This window comes from Malaya genurostris, chromosome 3 (assembly GCF_030247185.1).
Source record: "Malaya genurostris strain Urasoe2022 chromosome 3, Malgen_1.1, whole genome shotgun sequence".
NCBI classification, from domain to species: Eukaryota; Metazoa; Arthropoda; class Insecta; order Diptera; family Culicidae; genus Malaya; species Malaya genurostris.
The window spans coordinates 236,798,319-236,819,236 of record NC_080572.1 but is presented as its reverse complement, the minus strand read 5'-3'; the positions used below and the strand labels follow the sequence as shown (position 1 = coordinate 236,819,236).

The 20,918-nt window shown below is 34.6% G+C and overlaps 1 protein-coding gene across 8 annotated transcripts in view; it reads left to right on the top strand.

The window, feature by feature from the left end:
* Positions 1-20,918, top strand: part of LOC131434652 (uncharacterized) — a 554,689-nt gene that overhangs the window by 289,339 nt on the left and 244,432 nt on the right. The gene's annotated exons all lie outside the window — the stretch shown is intronic.

Genomic DNA, 20,918 nt, shown 5'->3' with positions numbered 1-20,918 from the left:
TTAATTTTCTGAAGCGGTAGTGTTCAAATGTTTCAACACAAATAAACTACATTTTTTAATTTTAAGTGAACGGATGCCACGCATTTCTATAACATCAGAAATATCAATAATGTTAAATTTATTTATTATGACCAAAACTGCATTAATTTAGGTAATAGTAAAGGATGATTTTTGAAGAGGTATATAATTTGATTTAAAAAATAAACAAAAAATTGAGAAAATTTATCTTTATTGGAATCGATAGAACGATCGATCTAATGTTTGAAGAAAGTTTCATGAAAGTATTGCCCCCTTTTAGATGGCCCATGCGCAAGGTTCAATTTTGGCAAACTCTCTGCAACATATCGTCCGGTATTTCACGAATAAATGTTTCAATATTGGCTTCCAATGCGTCAATCGTTGCTGGTTTACCCTTGTAGACATGAGGCTCTCAATTTGGTAATTGTTTCGCGTGCCGTGTGGGATGTGGCACCGTCTTGTTGAAACCCCATGTCAGGTATGTACAATTCTTCCTTTTTGGACAAAAAAATCGTCAATCATCACACGGTAACGCTTGCCATTCACAGTAACGTTCCGTCCATCATCACCTTTAACGAAGTACGGGCCGATGATGATGAATGAATTTTTGGAATGCATTGGTAGCTCTTGGTCTTTACCAGATGCGTCAATTTTGCTTGTTGACGTATCCATTCCACCAAAAATGTGCTTCGTCGCTGAACACAATTTTTCGATAAAAAAGTGGATCTCCCTCCAACTTTACCAATTTAGCCCATTCGCAAGCGTTGTTCGTTGGTAAGTCGATTCATAATTAATGTATAGACCGAACTGAACATCTTTGACAATGACACAAAACACGATTCATGCGTGATCTGTAAAAAAAAGTGTTGCCAAAAAGATACCAGCAAAAATATCACCCTTTAATAAATGTTAGAAAATCACTCGAACAAATTTCAACTAACACGAAAATATACAGTCAAACATTCATCCAAACATCGAAACAGACCAAAAATGAAAAATAACGAACGATAGAAATTGCGTAAACATCGGAAGAAAATATATGGAACACGAAGCCTAACAAATAATCGCAAAAGGAAATTTAGTATCGAAATCCCGAGAATACAAAAATACTTTCGATATATTGTTTTGTTCAACTATGACTTATGGAGAAGATATCAAAATAGTTAATAACGCAGAAATAGTAAAATAATAAATGTGACAAAATAAAAACAAAAAAAGAAGAAAGAAATAAAACAGTAACTGCTATGCATAGAGTAACTTAGTGAAAAATAACAGAAATAGTTATTATGATTTTGATCACAAAATAAAAAATTACAATAATTTTTAAAAAATCTCAAGGTTTTCGAAGAACGTAGTATTTGAAAATCAACTCAAACTTCACATATTACTGAGTTTTAGTTTTGTGCACTACGTACAAATGATAAATATGGCCGAAAACTGATATTTACCCAATTTGCAAAAAAAAAAGAATTCAAGATTAATAACAAAGGCATGAACAGTTAAACCAACATAAACAATAAAAAATGCAAAACACAATAAATAGTATAAAGTACAGAAGGCACAAATAGTCAATGTAGAAAAATTAATGAGTACTGAAAAAAATAACAATGACAACAACACGAATATTTCAAATCATTTTGCGCAGTTTTGTTCAAGTAGTTTTTAATTGTTTTATTTTTATTTCAAGTAGTTTTTCATTCGATTTATGAGCGCTCCTCGAGCAGTTTTCAATCGATTCTTATCGGTTCTTCAAGCAGTTTTTTATAGCATGATTTTAATTATTTTTTCAAAAAGTTTTTCAATCGACTTTCAATCGTTCCTCAAACAGTTTTGTTAATCGATTTTACAACATTCCCGGAGCAGTTTTTTTTTATCGGTATTCAACCGTTCCTCGATCAGTTTATTTTCAAAATCAATTTTCAGCCGTTTCACAAACAGTCTTTTCAAGAAGTTCTTTATCAAGTTCTTCGAGCAGCTTTTTGAGAAATTTTTTAGTCGATTTTGAACCGTTTCTCGAGCAGTTTTTTTAAATTGATTTTAAACCGTTCCTCTCGAGTGTCCTTAAATCGATTTTTAACCGTTCCTCGAGCAGTTTTCAATCGATTTTAACTATTTCTCAAACAGTTTTTAGCAGTTTTCCAAACAAGCTTTAATCGATTTTTAACGTTCCTCGAGCAGTTTTTCGAGTATTTTTTTGTTAGATTTTCCGTTCCTCGAGTAGTTCTTTAATCGATTTTATTCGTTCCTCAAGCAGTTTCTTAAATCGATTGTTAACCGTTCCTTGTAGGATTTAAAGTAATTTTTCGAGCAGTTTTCAATCGATTCTCTCCTCGAGATTTTCAGTTCCTCGAGCAGTTTCTGAAATCAATTTTCATTTGTTCCTCGAGTAGTTTCTGAAGTCCACTTTTAACTGTTCCTCTTGCAGGTTATAAAGAAGTTTTCCAAGCAGTTTTCTTAATTTTTAATGGCTACATCGAGCAGTTTTTCGGGCAAGTTTTTATTGTTTACTGAGCAGTTTTTTAATCGATTTTTTGCCGTTCCTCGGGCAGCTATTTTGAGAAGATTTTTTCAAATCGATTCTTAAACGGTGAGTAGTTTGTTAGAAAAGTACATCGAGAAGCACTTCAAGCGGTGTTTTTAAGCAATTTTTTCAATCAGTTTTCCGTGTCATGTATTTTTGAATCGATTTTGAACCGTTGCTCGAGCAATTTCTTATAACAATTTTCCTCGAGAGTTTCCTTAAATCGATTTTTAGCCGATCCAGCTTAAGCAGTTTTTTCGAGCAGTTTTAAACTGGTTTAATTGTATATCATGTATCATGTATCATGTATAATCGTCGAGTTTTGTTAGTTGATATTTACACACTCCCTGAGCAGTTTTTTATCGATGTTTAATCGACCCTCGAGCAGTATTGTTTTGAAAATCAATTTTAAACCGTTCCACAAACAGTGTTTTCGAAATGTTATTTGAGCAGTTTTTTCAGTAATTTTTTTAGTCGATTTTGAGTCTTACCTCGAGTAGTTTTTTAAACTGATTTTAAACCCTTCTTTTCGAATTTCCTTAAATCGATTTTTAATCGTTTCTCGAGCAGTTTTTAATCTATTTATAACCGTTTCTTGAGCAGTTTGATTTTTAAGCCGTTTTTCGAGCAATTTTTTATCGATTTTCCATTGTTCTTCAAGCAGTTCTTCGAGTATTCGAGATTTTATTCGATTTTCCGTTCCTCAAGCAGTTTCTAAAATCGACTTTTTTCGTTCCTCAAACAGTTTCTGAAATCGATTTTTAATCCATCCTCCTCCTGCAGGATTTGAAGTAGTTTTTCGAGCAGTTTTTTAATTTTTTATCGCTCCCCGACCAGGTTTTCGGTCAGTTTTAATAGATTTTTAACCGTTCCTCGGGCAGTTATTTCGAGAAGTTGTTTTTTCGAATCGATTCTTGAACGGTGAGTAGTTTGTTCGAAAAGTTCTTCTAGAAACACTTCAAGTGGATTTGTTCGACCAATTTCTTGTAACAATTTTCTTCGAGAGTTTCCTCAAATCCGGTTCCAGTTTAAGCAGTTTTTTAGCGCAGTTTTTTCGAGAAGTTTATAATTGTTTCAATTGTATTTTAAGTAGTTTTTCAATCGATTTTTGAGCACTCCTCGAACAGTTTTTAATTGATTTTTATGTTTTCTTCAAGCAGTTTTTTTCTAGCAGGATTGCGATTTGTTTTTCGAACAGTTTTTTAATCGATTTTCAATCGTCGCTCAAGCAGTTTTGTTAGTTGATATTTACATGTTCTCTGAGCAGTTTTTTTTATCGATGTTTAACCGTTCCTCGAGCAGTATTTTTTCCAAATCAATTTAAACAGTTCAACAAGCAGTGTTTTTGAGAAAATATTCAAACGGATTAAAATATTCAAACGGATTTAACGGATTTTACTGTTTCTTTCAGTTTTTAAATCGATTTTTTAACATTCCTCCAGCAGGATTTCGAGTAGTTTTTAGAGTTTTAGCTGAGAGTTTAGTTTTCTAATCGATTTTTAATCGTTCCTCGAGTAGTTTTTCGGGCAGTTTTTTTCATCGATTTTTAAATATTCTCTGAGCCGTTTTTCAAGCAGTTTTTCAAATCGATTTATAGCCATTCCTCTAAAAGTTTTTTTTTTTGTAATTTTTCGAACAGATTTTTAATTGATTTTGAACAGTTACTCGAGCTGTTTGTCGTCTAACGTCGGATTGTATTCGTTCCGCAAGATGTTTCTGAAATCGATTTTTAACCGTTCCTCCTTGCAGGATTTAGAGTAGTTTTTCCAGCAGTTTTTTTTTTATTTTTAATAGACCCTCGAGCAGGTTTTCCAATCGATTTTCAAACGTTCACTGCAGTTTTTTAATCAATTTTCAACCGTTTTCGGACAGTTACTACGAGAAATTTTTTTCTAATCGATTTTGTAGCGTTGAGTTTGTTTGAAAAGTCCATCAAGAAGCATTTCAAGCGGTTTTTTCAATCAGTTTTTCGAGTCATTTTTTTATTCGATTTTAAACCGTTGCTCGAGCAATTTCTTAAAACAATTTTCCCCGAGAGTTTCCTTAAATTGATTTTTAATCAGTTTAGGCATTCCAGTTTAGGCAGTTTTATTTTCTAGCAGGTTCTAGCGAAGTTTTTTCGAGCAGTTTTTAATTGTTTTAATTGTATTTCAAGTAGTTTTTCATTCGTTTTTTGAGTGCTCCCCGAGTAGATTTTGATCGATTTTTATCTGTTTTCTTCAAGCAGCTTTTCCTAGCAACAGTTTTTTAGTCGATTTTCAATCGTCGTTCAAGCAGTTTTTTTGATCGATGTTTAACCGTTCCTCGAGTAGTTTTTTTTTCAAAATCAATTTTTAACCGTTCCACAAGCAGCGTTTTCAAGAAGTTCTTCGAGCAGTTTTTTAAAGTAATTTCTAATCGATTTTGAGCCGTTCCTCGAACATTTTTTAAATCGATTTTAAACCGTTCCTCTCGAGTTTCCCTAAATCGATTTTTAACCGTTTCTCGACCTTTTGTTAATCTATTTTAACTATTTCTCGGGTAGTTTTTTTCTAGCAGTTTTTAAGCAGTTTTTTGATCAAATTTTCATCGATTTTGAACCGTTATTCAAGCAATTATTTGAGTATTTTTTTATTCTATTTTCCGTTTCTCGAGCAGTTTCTAAAAGCGATTTTTATTTGTTCCTCGAGCAGTTTCTGATTTTTAACTGTTCCTTTTGCAGGTTTTAAAGTAGTTTTTCGAGCAGTTTTTTTTTGTTTTTATCGCTCCATCGAGCAGCTTTTCGGGCAGTTTTTTCGATCAGTTCTTCGATTTATTGTTTTTTGAATTCATTTTTGAACCATTGTTTGTACAATTTCTTATAACAATTTTTCTTGAGAGTTTCCTTAAATCGATTGTTAACCATTACAGGTTGTAGCGCAGTCATTTCGAAAATTTTATAATTGTTTTAATTGTATTTCAAGTAGTTCTTCATTCAATTTTTGAATGCTCATCGAGCAGTTTTCAATCGATTCTTATCCGTTCTTTAAGCAGCTTTTTCTAGCATGATTTCGATTAGTTTTTCGAGCAGTTTTTTAATCGCTCCTCAAGTTTTGTTGATCGATTTTTAAACGTTCCCTGGACAGTTTTTTTATCGATATTTAACCATTCCTCGAGCAGTTTGTTTTCAAAATAAATTTTCAACCATTTCACAAGTTCTTCGAGCAGTTTTTTGAGTTTTATTTTTAGTCGGTTTGGAGCCGTTCCTCGAGCAATGTTTTAAGCGATTTTAACTGTTTTTAAATCGACTTTTTATCATTCCTCTAGCCGTTTATTCCTGCAGGATTCCGGATAGTTTTTCGAATAGTTTTTTAATAGATTTTTAACCGTTCCTCTCGAGTTTTCCTAAATCGATTTTTAACCGTTAACTTTTGTTAATCTATTTTAACTATTTCTCGAGCAGTTTTTTGAGCAATTCTTTATCGATTTTCAACCGTTCTTCAAGCAATTATTTGAGTATATTTGTATTCTATTTTCCGTTTCTCGAGCAGTTTCTAAAAGTGATTTTTATTTGTTCCTCAAACAGTTTCTGAAATCGATTTTAACTGTTCCTTTTGCAGTTTTTAAAGTAGTTTTTTGAGCATTAAATTTTATTGGCTCCATCGAGCAGCTTTTCGGGCAGTTTTTTCGATCAGTTTTTCGATTTATTGTTTGTTTTAATTCATTTTGAACCATTGTTCGTACAATTTCTTATAACAATTTTTGTTGAGAGTTTCCTTAAATCGATATTTAATCATTCCAATTTAGGAAGTTTTTTTCTAGCCGGTTTTAACGCAGTTTTTTCGAGAATTTCATAATTGTTTCAATTGTATTTCAAGTAGTTTTTCATTCGATTTTTGAATAATCATCGAGCAGTTTTCAATCGATTCTTATCCGTTCTTTAAGCAGCTTTTTCTAGTATGATTTCGATTAGTTTTTCGATCAGCTTTTTAATCGATTTTCAATCGTTCTTCAAGCAGTTTTGTTGATCGATATTTGAACGTTTCCTGAGCAGTTTTTTGATCGATATTTAACCATTCCTCGAGCAGTTTGTTTTCAGAATAAGTTTTCAACCATTTCACAAGCAGTGTTTTCAAGAAGCTCTTCGAGCAGTTGTTTTGAGTTTTATTTTTAGTCGGTTTTGAGCCGTTCCTCGAGCAGTGTTTAAAAGCGATTTTAACTGTTTTTAAATCGACTTTTTATCATTCCTGTAGCCATTCTTTCCAGCAGGATTCCGGATAGTTTTTCGAATAGGTTTTTAATAGATTTTTAACCGTTCCTCGAGTAGCTTTTCGAGCTGTTTTTTATCGATTTTTAAATGTTACCTAAGTAGTTTTTTTTTTCAAATCAATTTGTAACCGTTTCTCTGGCAGATTGTTTTTTGAAGGTTTTCGAACAATTTTTCAATTGATTTTGAGCAGTTACTCGAGCATATCTTTAAATCGATTTTTTTAATGTTTTTTGTCCATGCATCGCACTTTAGTATAGTTGAACCGTTACGATTCTCGATGCGAGGTAGTAAAAGTCGCAACTTTCACACTATCTATTATCCATATTCGGAAGTGATATTGAAACATGCCAGTTTTATTCGTATTTACGTCCTTCAGTTATGTCGGTGACATTACCCACTCACCTTTTTTTCTCTAAATGCGACTCGCCGCTAGCGATTCATACATAAGCCTATAATGTGACGTAAGATGATAGTGAATATAATTAAAACCTCAATATTTTCCGGCTTCCTAAAATGTTCATGTTTATCGTAATCCATCACACATTGCTCCAACGTCAGAGTGAAGATTCGGACCGACATGTCTCATTCCAATTGATCCACTTACGTATTTATCCGACACAGATTGGATAAACACATCCGTAGTGTAAAAACATTGTTTCTGTTTTGCTGACAGCTTGAACCCAAATCACCGAGCGAAAGGCGAAGAAGAACGAATTTATAATCATAATCCTATTGTTCGGATTTAACTTCGGCAGACCGATTCATCACGGGCCACTCCCACCCGGACGTCAACAAACAGGATACAACTGGATAGCGTGTCAAAGGTAGTGTCTTATCTTCGGCCCCCAAATGAGACTATTTCGGGAGATCATGTCCGAACGCGGATAAACACAAAAAAGCAGATTGCTCCCCTTTTTCGGTGGTTATGGCGGTTGTAAAGCCCATTCCGAATCAACCCAAACGAATGTGTAGGCGGTGGCGGCGAGATGGTCAAAATGTGATGTCCCCGCTTTTGACCCTGTTGCCTGCACCTTTCCGTTGAATATGACATATCAGAACAACAGCAACAATAACAAAAAAAACGGAACAAGCATATTCGTGGCGGCCGTGTCTGTCTTCGATCGAGTGACCACCGGCGGAGCTGGGCATTGCACCGGTAAAAGGGAGGTGCGGGTGTGAGCATACCGACTTTCACGTCACGACTGTCTTCGAAATCGCCCACTCAGACCATGCGGAGATTATTGGAGCTCGGCCATAATATGTAGAATGCGTTTTTGTCATTCAGGTTCTAGTATGATGGTGCTTTCAAATATGAATGAATAAATCCATTTGAATGGGTGACAGTCAAACTTTTAACCAGCGTTTTATCTATTTTGAAATTTTTGTCTGGAAATTCAGTTAGAACATTCGACAACGGTGGACGGTGTTGGAAATTGAGCAGTTGAAAATGTAGGACGTTTGAACGACATGCGCGACTTACGAATTTCAAATAACAATTTGACTATGGCTTTTTTACTCAGATTTTTTTCCGCGATAACAAAAAACGTAAATAGATCCTGTGAAGCCTAACAGCAGTAAACCTAGCACATCTTGATTCAATCCGACACCAATGGCAAATAGCTTCAATCGGACCACCGTTCGTTCCTTTGTATTCTCTCGATATTATTATACTCTTCGCAGGGACTGATGATTGGAAACTTTCCAAAGACCAAGTCCCAAACAGACTTGATTCACCTGGCAGCTGCCAGAGACTCGTTTAATGTCAGATTTAGCACCTCCTTTGGATCTCAGGTTTTTTTTTATCGTTACCATAAGCTCCCATCAACCTCTGGTCTAGGAGAATAAAAACCGATGGCGGAAAAGACGAAGGAAGCAAGAAAATATATGCAGATCCGAGCGACGATGTTCCTTGTTCTTCAGGAAAAAGCGATACATCAAGGCACAGACGAAGTTAGATGCTCCTTCAGCTAGCTATCGGATCGACATCGTTTTTTTTTGTCTATTTCGTCTTCTTCTTTGAGTGGCAGACACGATGGGCGGGCAGACACGAGGACCGAGCGAAATAATGACAAGGAGGTTTTTGCATGCTGTTTTCATTGACTATTGAAATTGAGCAAGTTCCATTGAAACGAGCAGAACTGGGTGGTGAGTGAAGGAGCCTGCATAGCATCCACGTTCACTGTAATGAAGTAGAACGTTCCAACGTAGAGATATCTTGTCGTGAGTTCGAATGCTATTGTTTTCTTAGGTTTTGTAGTGTATCACGTTTCAGTTGTTGCTGGACCATAGCCATTTTGGATAAGAAAAACACCTTCGTTGCAAAAGAAAACGTGAGCTACTGATACGATTCCGATTTGATAGAATTGAATCAGGTATATTTCCTAACGAAAATTCAATCGCTTCATTTTCGTAACTTACAGAAACCAAGTACGAGTATTTCAAAATTTGTCTTGTTCGGCAAGGATTTTTATTTTCAGATCGCTGACGATCAGTTCGTCCTGTGTGTTATTATTATTTTTATTGGTTTTTAAATCGTTTAAATGTGGTTTTCACTTCGCTGTCATTCATCGGAAAAAAATTACTAACACTTCTTTGTTTGCTGTGATAATCTAATAATTTGAACCCAATTCACTGTTTTTTTTTAATTTACTTGGCACGGCACACGCACCTTGAACTAAAAGTATCCGGCCTTACAATTAAATTTGGTAATGATCCTTTTCATTTTTCGAGCAGTTTTTATAGATCTTAAACCGTTTGTCGAGCAGTTTTATCCAGCAGATTTTCGAGAAGTTTTCCGGGCATTTTTTAAATCAATTTGAACCATTGCTAGAGCAGTTTTTTCAATCGATTTTTAAACGTTTCTTGAACATTTTTTCAAGCAGTTCCTTAATCTATATCTATAATCATTTTTCTAGCAGTTTTATGTAGGTTCTAAACCGTTCCTTGATCAGATTTTTCTAGCAGTTTTTCGAGCAGATTTTCGAGTAGATTTTTTAAGCATTTATTTTTTTTAGTCGATTTTTAACCGTGACTCATTTTTAGTCGATTTTTAACCGTGACTCGAGCATTTTTTTAAATCAATTTTTAAACATTTCCTGAGTAATTTTTTCAAGCAGTTTTTTACATCGATTGTTAACCATTCCATGAGCAGTTTTTTCGAGAAATTCTTCGAGCAGGTTTTCGAGTAATTTTTAATCGATAGTGAATTATTTCTCGATCAATTTTTAAATCGCTTTTAAACTGTTCCTCTCGAATTTCGTTAAATCGGTTTTTAACAATTTTTTAATCGATTTTGACTATTCCTCGAGCAGTTTTTTCTAGCAGTTTTTCGAGCAATGTTTAAGTTTTTTTATTCAATTTTCTGTTTTTCAGGCAGTTTTTCAGACGATTTTTATTCGTTCCGCAAGCAGTTTCTGTAATTGATTTTTAAACGTTCCTCTTGCAAAATTATTTTTGAATGCTGAGAAGTTTCTTCGGAAAGTGGTGTTTTCGAGCAGTTTTTCGAGTAATTTTTTGATTCGATTTTGAACCGTTCCTCGAGCAATTTCTCATAACAATTTTCCTCGAGAGTCGATTTTTTAATCGTTCCGTTCGTTCGTTTTTTCGCAGTTTTTTCTAGCAGTTTTTCCAGCAGTTTGTTGCGTAGTTTATTGCGCAATTTTTTCGAGTAGTTTTTAATTGTTTCTCGATACTACTCAAGAAGTTTTTTATTCGGTTTTTTAGCGCTCCTACAACAGTTTTTAATCGGTTTTCATCCGTTCTTCTAGAAGTTTTTTCTTGCAGGATTTGGAATGATTTTTCGAACACTTTCTAAATCGATTTTCAATCCTTCCTCGAGCAATTTTTCAAATCGATTTTTAACCGTTCTTAGAGTAGTTTTTAAACATATTTTTTCCGGCAGTTTTTTATTGTTTTTTAATTCCAGAGCAGTTTTTTTAAATCGATTTGTAACCATTCCTCTTGCAGTTTTTTTCTAGTGGATTATCGAGCAGATTCTTAATAGATTTGTAACCATTACTCGAGCATTTCTCTAAATCGATCGCTCCTCAAGATTTACCTTAAATCGATTTTCTTAGCAGTTTTTGAAGTCGATTCGAATCGTTCTCTTAGCAGTTTTCAATAGGTTTTGGAGCAGTTTGTATTTGTTTTTTAAACGTTTCTCGAACAGTTTTTTAATCGATTCTCACCGTTTTCTGCGAGGAGTTTTTCGTGCAATATTTTGAAATTATTTTTGTAACCGTTATTTGAACAGCTATTTATAGCAGTTTTTATTCGATTTTTTATCGTTTTCCGTTCTTCGAGCAGTTTTCTCTAGAACTGTTTCGAGTAGTTTTTTCGTGTTTGGAACAGTTTTTTGTAGTCTATTTCAACCATTCCTCAAGCAATAATTTCGAATAGTTCTTCTACTCGATTTTTAACCATTCCTCGAGCAGTAAAAACACATAGAGCATTTCTATCAGCATTTTTTATCGATTTATCGAGCAGTTTTTCGAACAGTGGTATATGCAGTTTCGAGCAGTTTTTTAAAATCTGCCTTCAATCATTCCTCGAGCAGGGTTTTCCATCAGTTTTTCGAGTAGTATATTTTAATTGATTTTTCGTGAAATTTTTGGAACAGTTTTTAAAGCAATTTGTCGAGCAGCTACTTCGAGTAGTATTGTTAATCGATATTTAACCGTTCTTTGAGTAATATTTTTTTCTAGCAGTTTGATCGAATGCAGTTTTTCAAGTAATTTATTTAAATCTGTTTTAAACCATTCCTTGAGCAGTGTTTTCCATCAGTTTTTCGAGCAGTATATTTTTGAACAGTATTTTTTAATTGATTTTTCGAGAAATTTTTGGAACAGTTTTTAAAGCAGTTTTCCGAGCAGTCATTTCGAGTAGTTTTGTTAATCAAATTTTTAATTTTCCTTTAAGTAGTATTTTTAGCAGTTTGATCGAACTGTTTTTTGAGTAGTATATTTTATTCGATTTCTCAAGTAGTTTTTGGAACAGTTTTTTATGCAGTTTCTCGAACAGTTTTTTAATTTGTTTTAACCGATCCTCACGTAGTTTTTCCAATTCGTTTGCTTAAACGATTTTTAACCGTGCCTCAAGAAGCTTTTCGAGTAGATTTTTGACCGATCCTTGAGCAGTTTTTTCAATCGATATCTACCGTCCATCGAGCAGTTATTTTAATTAGTTTTTGAATCGATTTTTTATCGATCTGAGAGTAGTCATTTCAAATAGTTTTTTTAATCCATTTTAAAACGCTCCACGAGTAGATTTCTTAAGTCGATTTTCAGCAGAATTTCGAGCAGTTTTGAAAATTGATTTTCAACCTATCCTAGAGCAGTTTGTTACTAGTTTTTATTACGGTAAAACTCTCGCACCTTAAGTTCGAAGCTTCCTTAAATCGATTTTTAACCGTTCCTCAAGCAGTTTTTCGAGAAGATTCGAATTAATTCAGTTTTTCAAGCAGTTTTTTCTTGCAGTATTTTGAGCAGTTTTTATCGATTTTAAACCGTTCCTCGAATAGTTATTCAAACCGATTTTTAACCGTTACCTGAGCAGTTTTTTCGGACAGTTTCTAATCTATATTAGACCGTTTCTCGAGCAGTTTTATTCGATTTTTAATTATTTCTCGAGCAGTGTTTCTAGTAGTTTTTCGAATAGTTTGTCAGTTGATTTTCAACCGTTCCTCGGATAATATTTTCTTCTAGCAGTTTCTAATTGATTTTTAAACATTTCTCGAGCAATTTTTCAAGCATTTTCAGAACAGTTTTTAATGTAGACTTTTAATCGTTTTCTCGAATAATTTTTTCGAGGAACTCTTCGAACATTTTTTCGAGTTATTTATTTTACTCGATTTTGGACCGTTCCTCGAGTAGTTTTAAATCGATTCATAACCGTTCCTCAAGCAGGTTTTTAATCGGTTTTAACCGTTTCTCGAACGGTTTCTATACTAGTATTTCGAGTAGTTTTCAATTGAATTTTAGCTGTCCCTTGAGCAGTGTTCAGAGCATTTTTTTCGAGCAGTATTCCGAAATTCCGAATAGTTTTTCATTATGAAAGATGATTAGTACGACCGTACAAATATTTTGCATTTTTTGTTTTTCATTATTGTTTCTAACCGTTCCTCGAGCAGCTATTTCAAACAGTTTTTTAATCGATTTCTGAAAGTTTCTCGTATAGTTTTTTAAATAGGCTTAAACCGTTCTTCGAGCAAATTTTTCTAAAAGTATTTCGAGTAATTTTTCGGGTAGTTTTTTTATTGGTTTTAACAGTTTCTCCAGGAATCTTCTAATCAATCTTGACATATTCCTCGAGTAGTTTTTAATCGAATGTAAGTCGTTTTCCGAGCAGTTTTTAATCGATTTTTACCAGTTTCTCGAACAGGTCTTCGAGCATTTTTAGATCAGTTTATACTGGATGTTCAACCGTTCCTTGACATTTTTTTAAAATCGACGTTTAATCGTTTCTCGAGCAGTTTTCAATCGATCTTTAATCGTTCCATGAGCAGTTTTTTAATTCGATTGTTAATCGTTCTTCGAGCTGGGTTTTCGAGCAGTTTTTCAAATCGATTTTAATCTTTCATCGTGCATTTTTTTCTAGCAGTTTTTCAAACAGTTTTTTAATCGAGGAAGGAAACACTCATTGCTATACTGCTAATACAAGAAGGACGGAAGGGGGTCGTTTGATTTTTGTGACTTAGAAGATTGTTGTAACTGTTGTTAGAAGTACTAAAACTGCTTGGGCCAGTACAGAAGTAGTTCGATTGTCCGAGAATGTGTAGATGTCTTCATATCCAGTTTCTCGCTGGACTTACCGTAGTGAACAGCGTGCTGACAGTATTGACATGTGGTCTGTAGATTGTCGTAGGTGACCAACGTTTTACATGGATTTTACATTTTTTGTGTCCTGACAAAAAATCACACAATAGGCTATACTCATTTTTCAAGCCATTTAGTGAGTTTCAACTCCTTATAAAATTTAATCAAAACAATATCACTAGTATTGTTTATCTGAATTAGAATCAGTTGACCTAGATCTTTCGGTAAAATTATCGAACTGTTGGTGATATACCCATCTTCTCTTGACATCATCGGTATCATCCATCTAGAACTACTTTGAAAGAGCATCATCATAATTTATCATCATCACTTCGACTTTTTATTCAAATTTATTCTTCCGTCCTAAATGTCAACATCGATTGATGTTCCGTTCGTACCACAACCGAGTTAATATTTAATAAGTTTTCGTGTTTCTCGTATTCATGCCCGAGCAACACCTTTACTCGCATCCAGCATAAACTATCCTCAATCCCATGTAGAGCGTTCTTCCTACTCAAAACCGAGAAGGTACGCGGTGCAAATTCAGAACATCTTCCAACCGAACACTAAACTAAACCCGAAAAAACTTGCACTAACCGCTGCAACACCGGGTTACAACATAATGTCTCAGGGTTTATTTATAGTCACCGGTACCGAAATGCATCGGGGTTCGGTCTTGGATGTTGGCTGCGCTGTCGACGAGGAATTTTCACGCTTTTCAACTATCCGGCACGGGCATACTTTGGCTGTTCGAAGAAGACTTTGGCGCCTTTATCTCGCTTCGTTTGCTACATAAGAAGATCGTCTATGAATATTAAAATAGTTTTGTCACGCCGGGTTGACCACGGACTTTGATGGAATAAATTCAAAACCACGGAAAATGGCTGACGTAATCCGGCAGTTTTCCTGCAAACACAATTTATGCGAAAAAGATTTTAGATTCGAAGAAAATTCTGGATTAAATTAAACAGTCAATTTGGCGCAAACTGTGACTTCTTGCCTAACTTCAGTTGATGTGCAATTATCCATCTGGAGTCTTGACTCTGTGACCCACATTCGGCCACAGTCCAACTGGAAAATGTATGTACATATACCAAATCCTGAACCGAATCAATTCCGCTTCATCAAACCGTTGCATGAATTGTCAGACCCCCACTCCCCCCAAACACTACAAGAACAAAAGTATAATCAAATTCAGTAACTTTGCCTTGCCGGGTTGTTATCGAAGTGAACCTCCGCACGTCGCATTCAGCTCCCTACCCCAACTCCGGAGTAAGGAAGTATGGTCCAAAGTCCGGATTATAGCCTCGGGCACCACCCGGAAAACCCGGAATCAGTTTCTGCTTTGTCGTAGTAACTTTACCACCCAATAACGAAGGACAATCTCCGAACGCTAAACGGTTCAACAAACTTTGTCCGACCGAGCACTCGGAAATGTCGCCGGTCCAGTGAACCGGTACCGAATTTAAATTGCTGTACGAAACTTTGCATATCCCGAGTAGTGACGAACACGTTGTTAGAGATGGGTCAGAGAAGGGAGGGGGGGGTGAAATTTTCATTTGAAGCTGTAACAGAATTTTGTCTACTAGCGTGGGACCAAGAATTACGTTTCTTTGGTTGATTGCTGATGAATATGAAATACTGGCTCAAGAGATATCGCATCGGAGACTAACTAATTTTCTTCGAGTTCGAAAAGGTCAAGCTTGTGATTTTCAATCGATTCCGTACTTGATTCAGATTCGAGCTTGAGAGTTTTCATAAAAAAATCCAAAATTGATTTTTGAAACCAAGTTCACCTTCCGGAATATAAAATTAAAGTTTACAATAAAATAACAAACAGTTCGCCTTCGTGTCACGTTCGATACTTACGATACGGCTTGTTCGATGAAAAGTTCAAAATGATGCCTGCGTTAAAATAATGTTGACTGAGGAAGCCGTAAATAATAGTATTAAACACAGAATCAAATGGTTAAGGGAACAATAAGACGATTTTTTTTTTTCATTCAAGGGTCTTTTTAAGCTTTGTCATCCCGATCAGAAGAGAATATCAAACGAAGACCATATTATGTCATTCTTTTCGGAATAGCTAAATAGTTTTATTTGGTATTGGTTAGGTTGAATTAAGAGCTAAAATATCAAAACTGAATACCAAAAACTTACACCATTTATACCAGATTCATAACAAGTTGAGCTATTTAAGATACCAAAACAATACCACAAGAAGATTAGTTTATACCCAATTTCTTTCTTGATGTCTATTTGAACCCAATTTTGATTACTACGATTTAGTCGTGCTGATCTAAAAATAGAATCACAAGCTTAATGTATTTATAGCCGACATTTAGGCGTATGAAATTTGCCATAAAAAATAATTGAGGGGAAGAGCTTAATTGCATACTTGAAGGCTAAAAAATTAGTTATGAATTATATTTAACATGTTTGTTAAAGATGAAACAGTTTCGAACCTGCGCTATTGAAGTGGAAGGCGGTAGCTTCAACGCAAGGCCATGGCATCCGATTATTAGTGAGTGGAAATACAGCCATTATATTATAAGCCCTACTAAATGACTTCGTCACCCAGATATGAGAACGCTTTCATAGCTGCTTCGAACTGTTTAATTTTTTGTCTCTTTCCTTCCTTCTAGATGTTTTTATTTCTTTTTGTTCGACGTTTCGCTTTTCGTGGTAATGAATAATCGAATTGCAAAATCTGATCTACGTTTACTATTAATAATCTAAAATCAAAATCAATCATTTCTCGAGCATAAAATAAATACTTTGCAAATGTTAAATGTGAATGAGATGATACAGATATTAAATTTACTTCGACAAACAACTTTCTAATCCTTCGTGGAATTTGAACGGGATGGTTTTGGTTTTTCTATGGAAATTCAACGTTTGGTTACTATCACTTTTTATTTATTTGAGTTGATCTTGGGTATTAAAAAACGTTTATCGACGTCAAAGGCTCTCATTTTTATTCATCAATAAATGTAATGCTAAAATATGCAAATAATAAACAAGATTAATTAACTTTTGTGCATGCATTCCAAGTAGATTCATGAGATTCTCAAATATGTAGTAAAAACATAATTACTATATTAAATTTTTCTACTGCATTTAGTATATAACCACACAATGAGGTCTTGTTCATCGCACTTAAACGAAATTATAATGCTATTCTATGTCGCCCATTTTCGGTACACTGCAGTAGTTTCGAATGTTTTGTCAGAGCTCTGGAATCGACAGATAAACGAAGTTATTTTGTGCTGGTTTCTTAATTATACCGGCTTTTGAAATTCCTTTTCACCAGGTTAACCAGAAAAACACATATAATTTAATGACAAGTGGATATTAAAGACCGTGATTCGACAATACAAAGGGTGAAAATATCTCAAATGTAAGACCCGTCCTCCAAAAAACATGTTTTGTAAAGACTAAACAGAATATATGTTAACCGGAATCCATTTCATCTATTCCATTTCGGAAAAGGTCTTTTTGTAAATCTTTGTAAGGGACGCACTAAGAGAAAATCATGTAAATTTACGTCTCACCAGCTAACCTGAAGTTATACACCACGTTTTGCATACAATTTTTTTGTTCGGTTCTAGAAATGAAGATGTTTTACAACAATTTTTGCATTATATATACGATCTGAGTCTGTTTTTTACACCAAATATTTTTATCCGGTGTTTGTATTTAAAAATATTTAAGAGTGTTTTACCTATTTTTATATATATAAAAAATAGGTATAGAATTCGCTCAAACTTTCGAAAATTTTTCCGAGGCCCGGAGGGCCGAATGACATATACCAATCGATTCAGCTCGACGAACTGAGCAAATGTCTGTGTGTGTGTGTGTGTGTGTGTGTATGTGTGTGTGTCCGTATGTGTGTTGTCAACTAAGAGGTCGAGATCTCAGAGATGGCTGGACCGATTTTCATCAAACTAGTCGCAAATGAAAGGTCTCCCCGTCACCCAAAACGCTATTGAATGGTTTTGAGATCGGATGTTTACTTTTTGAGTTATACAAAGTTTTATGTCAAAATTTTCAGTTTTTTGACAGTATCTGTCACAATTGACCTTGAAAACAGAATATGTTTTCAGACTTAGATTCCGCACGGTAATACCTACCCAACAAGCCATAGATTGTTAAAATCCGTCCATTTTTAACGGAGATATCGAAATTTTTCTGTAAGCGACTTTTCCCCCTATTCCAGCAGTAGGAGTTTTGAGCGCTGTATGACAAAGAAATGCTTGGGAGCAACGGAAAACACGATTTTTTATACTGTTACATACAATTGTTTCTAAGAACCAAAAGGATTGTGTACAGCATTCTTTTTCATGACATTTAGCCTCGGACCGATTTTGGCACGGCTCGTTTTTGGCAACATAATCGTTCGAATATGACATATATAAACCAGATGATGGCAGAATTTTTTTAAATTATTTTGTTTTAAACTACTTACAGCAATAAATGCTGGAACAACATAACATCCATATACCATTCGAATCAGTTCGTCGAGATCAGCAAATACGTGTGTGACAAATAACTTCAATTAATTTTCTCGGAAAATTTCTTTTCTACAAATTCAGATTCATACGAAAAGTCGTATGCTCCCAAACAAAGTTCCTGCATTATGTTTGGTTCCGACCTCTGGTTTCGGAACTACAGGATGATATGTGAAACGAAATCAAAATTGTGTAACTCATTTTTCTTGAAGATGGCTGAACCGATCTAAGATGCAAATGAAATCTTAGAATCATCTAAGATTCAAATGAAAAGTTTCAAAGTTCTATAAAACATCTTGCTTTTCAGTCAGATCCAACTTCCGGTTTCGGGGATTGTATAAAAATGTCTATTCCACATAATTTAATCAGGTTTATCGGGTTAGCAGATTTGGATAGTCGATAAAAAAATTAACTTTTTTCAGTTTTAGTGGTATTCAGTTGTCGATCAGAAGGCACCTAAAAATTTAATTCGTGCTATGATCTCTCAAAGATGTCTTAACTGATTTTCAAATGTTTTGAAACAAATGTAAAGTGTACAGCTACTCAGGTGAATTTATCTGACTTCGGCCATACCGCTTTTAGAATTCCGGTTCCAGTATAAAATCGTTTCTCAAAGCTCAATCGTTTTCTCAAAAAAAGCCTAATCAAATTTCAAAAACAAAAATTTTAATTAAAACAAACTTATATACAAAAATTAATTATTTTATCCAATTATGACTTCCGGTTCTCGAATTACATGATGATGAATTTTTAAAATTCAAACCGATATAGAAGATGACAATCCCGAAAAGCTTCAAAGTTGAACTCAAAACTGTTGTAATTTATTCGTCATATGGCCATACGAATCGGTTTGGGTTATGCTGGTTCCTGAATACCGGCTCTGGAAGTACCTTAAATTACCGTAAACTCTAGAGTGGAACTTACATATCATGGCATGTTTAATCGATTATCACACTTCTAGATTCAAATTCGATCCGATTTGCAGTTTCGACATTACAGAGTAATGAGTGATTAAAATCTCAAATTGTCGCTTAAAACGAGGGTCATTAAAATAATGTCATGAAAACTTAAACACCGAAGAATATTCATGCAAAAAACACATGCGGATTGATAAAAATAGGTATCATCTCACTGCTAGGTGGATTAAACACGTTTTTCATACTAAATAGTACGTTTCCGATTTTTGCATTGATTTCAAAGTGTCATATACCACTCGAATCCGATCGTCGAGGTCGGCAAAGTCTGTATGTGTGTGCTCAACAAATCGAGCGCACTTTCTCTCAGAGTTGGCTGAACCGATTTTCATAAGATTAGATTCGTTTGAAAGGTCTTGTGATTCTATACAATGCTCAAGAATTTTAGTTGAATCCAAATTCTGGTTACGGAGTTACAGGAAGATAAGTGCAAACATTTTGATTAGGTGCTTATCATAAGTGACCGTGTAGAGAGCTGCGATTTGCTTGAAAATTGATCATAAATTTCTCTAGTTACTAGATCTTGCAGACAGATCACCTACTGTTATACCGGTCCCCAGTTTCTGGTTCCGTAAGTACAGGAAAAAAGCAAACTTTCTCAGAGATAAATGGGTGAATTTTCATAAACTTAGGTGTAAATGAAAGGCATTATATTTTACATGATACTCGTGAACATTATGCGTATCCGACTTTCGGAATTACAAGGTGATATAGGCTCAAACTATCAAACAGTTGTTAAAGAGCGACAATGTGGGAAACGGACGAAATCGGATCTATTCAATACTGTTCACAAATTGAAAAGGTGATGCTAGTTTATATCCAAATAAACTTTTATGTTTTCTTTCAAGACTCAATTATTCTCATTTTAAATGCATTAGTAACGTATATAAAATAGGAGTAACAAGAGAAAGGATTTATCGCACCTCTAGGTGCTTTAAAACAAGGTTTTTCGTAAATTCCGATCGATTTGAGCCTAGATATAATGGATATAATGGTGTCGCTCGGAAATGTTTCGGGAAGATAAGGCCGAAAATTTTTCTCGAAGTTTTCCTGCTTAGTGAAATACTCTGATTGTAGTGAAACATAACTAAGACGGCAACCCGATTAAACAATACTCCGTAAATGTTCAGATTGTTCAGGTTCTCAGATCTCACAATAATCATAATTTTCATGGTATCCTCGTCAAATTGTATCAGTTTTGTGTTATTATGTTTTCCGTAAAATTCGATCAATTTTAACTTACACTTCTCATGTTTGGGGCACTTGCTACAGAAATGACCTTTTAATTTCGATTGATATAATATAAAAAATATCTTTTTTTTGTCAAGAAGCATCGTTTCTCATCACATAAATTTTATATTGAACTCTCCATTTTTAGTGAACTTACTACAGCTCTCCTCCATGATAAGCCTCATGACCACCTCTGAATAGCGCCAAGCTTGGCGACGATTTCTTTAGTGCTTTCGTTGTTTATGCTGAAACTTGCATACACTCGCGTTCATAAGCAGATCCATATAATTGTCCCTTAGTTCTTTCAATTTCCCGGCATATTACACCACCATATCAAAGGCACTTGCTACATCCGCCCCCCATATTATCATATTGTCGGTATGCAATTATATGACCGCCACCACCCCCCCCCCCCTCCCGGGTAATTACACTTGCTACCATCCCTCCCCTATAAAAATACCCCTAAGACCATCTCTGAAACGCAAGAATTACCTGTGCCAAGTTTGGTGGCAATCCGTAAAGAAGTTCCGGAGTTGTGGCGTTACAAACATTATAGATATAGATTATACTTCGAATAAATTAATCAGTCCTCAAAATCATTTAAACAGGGTTTACAATATTCAA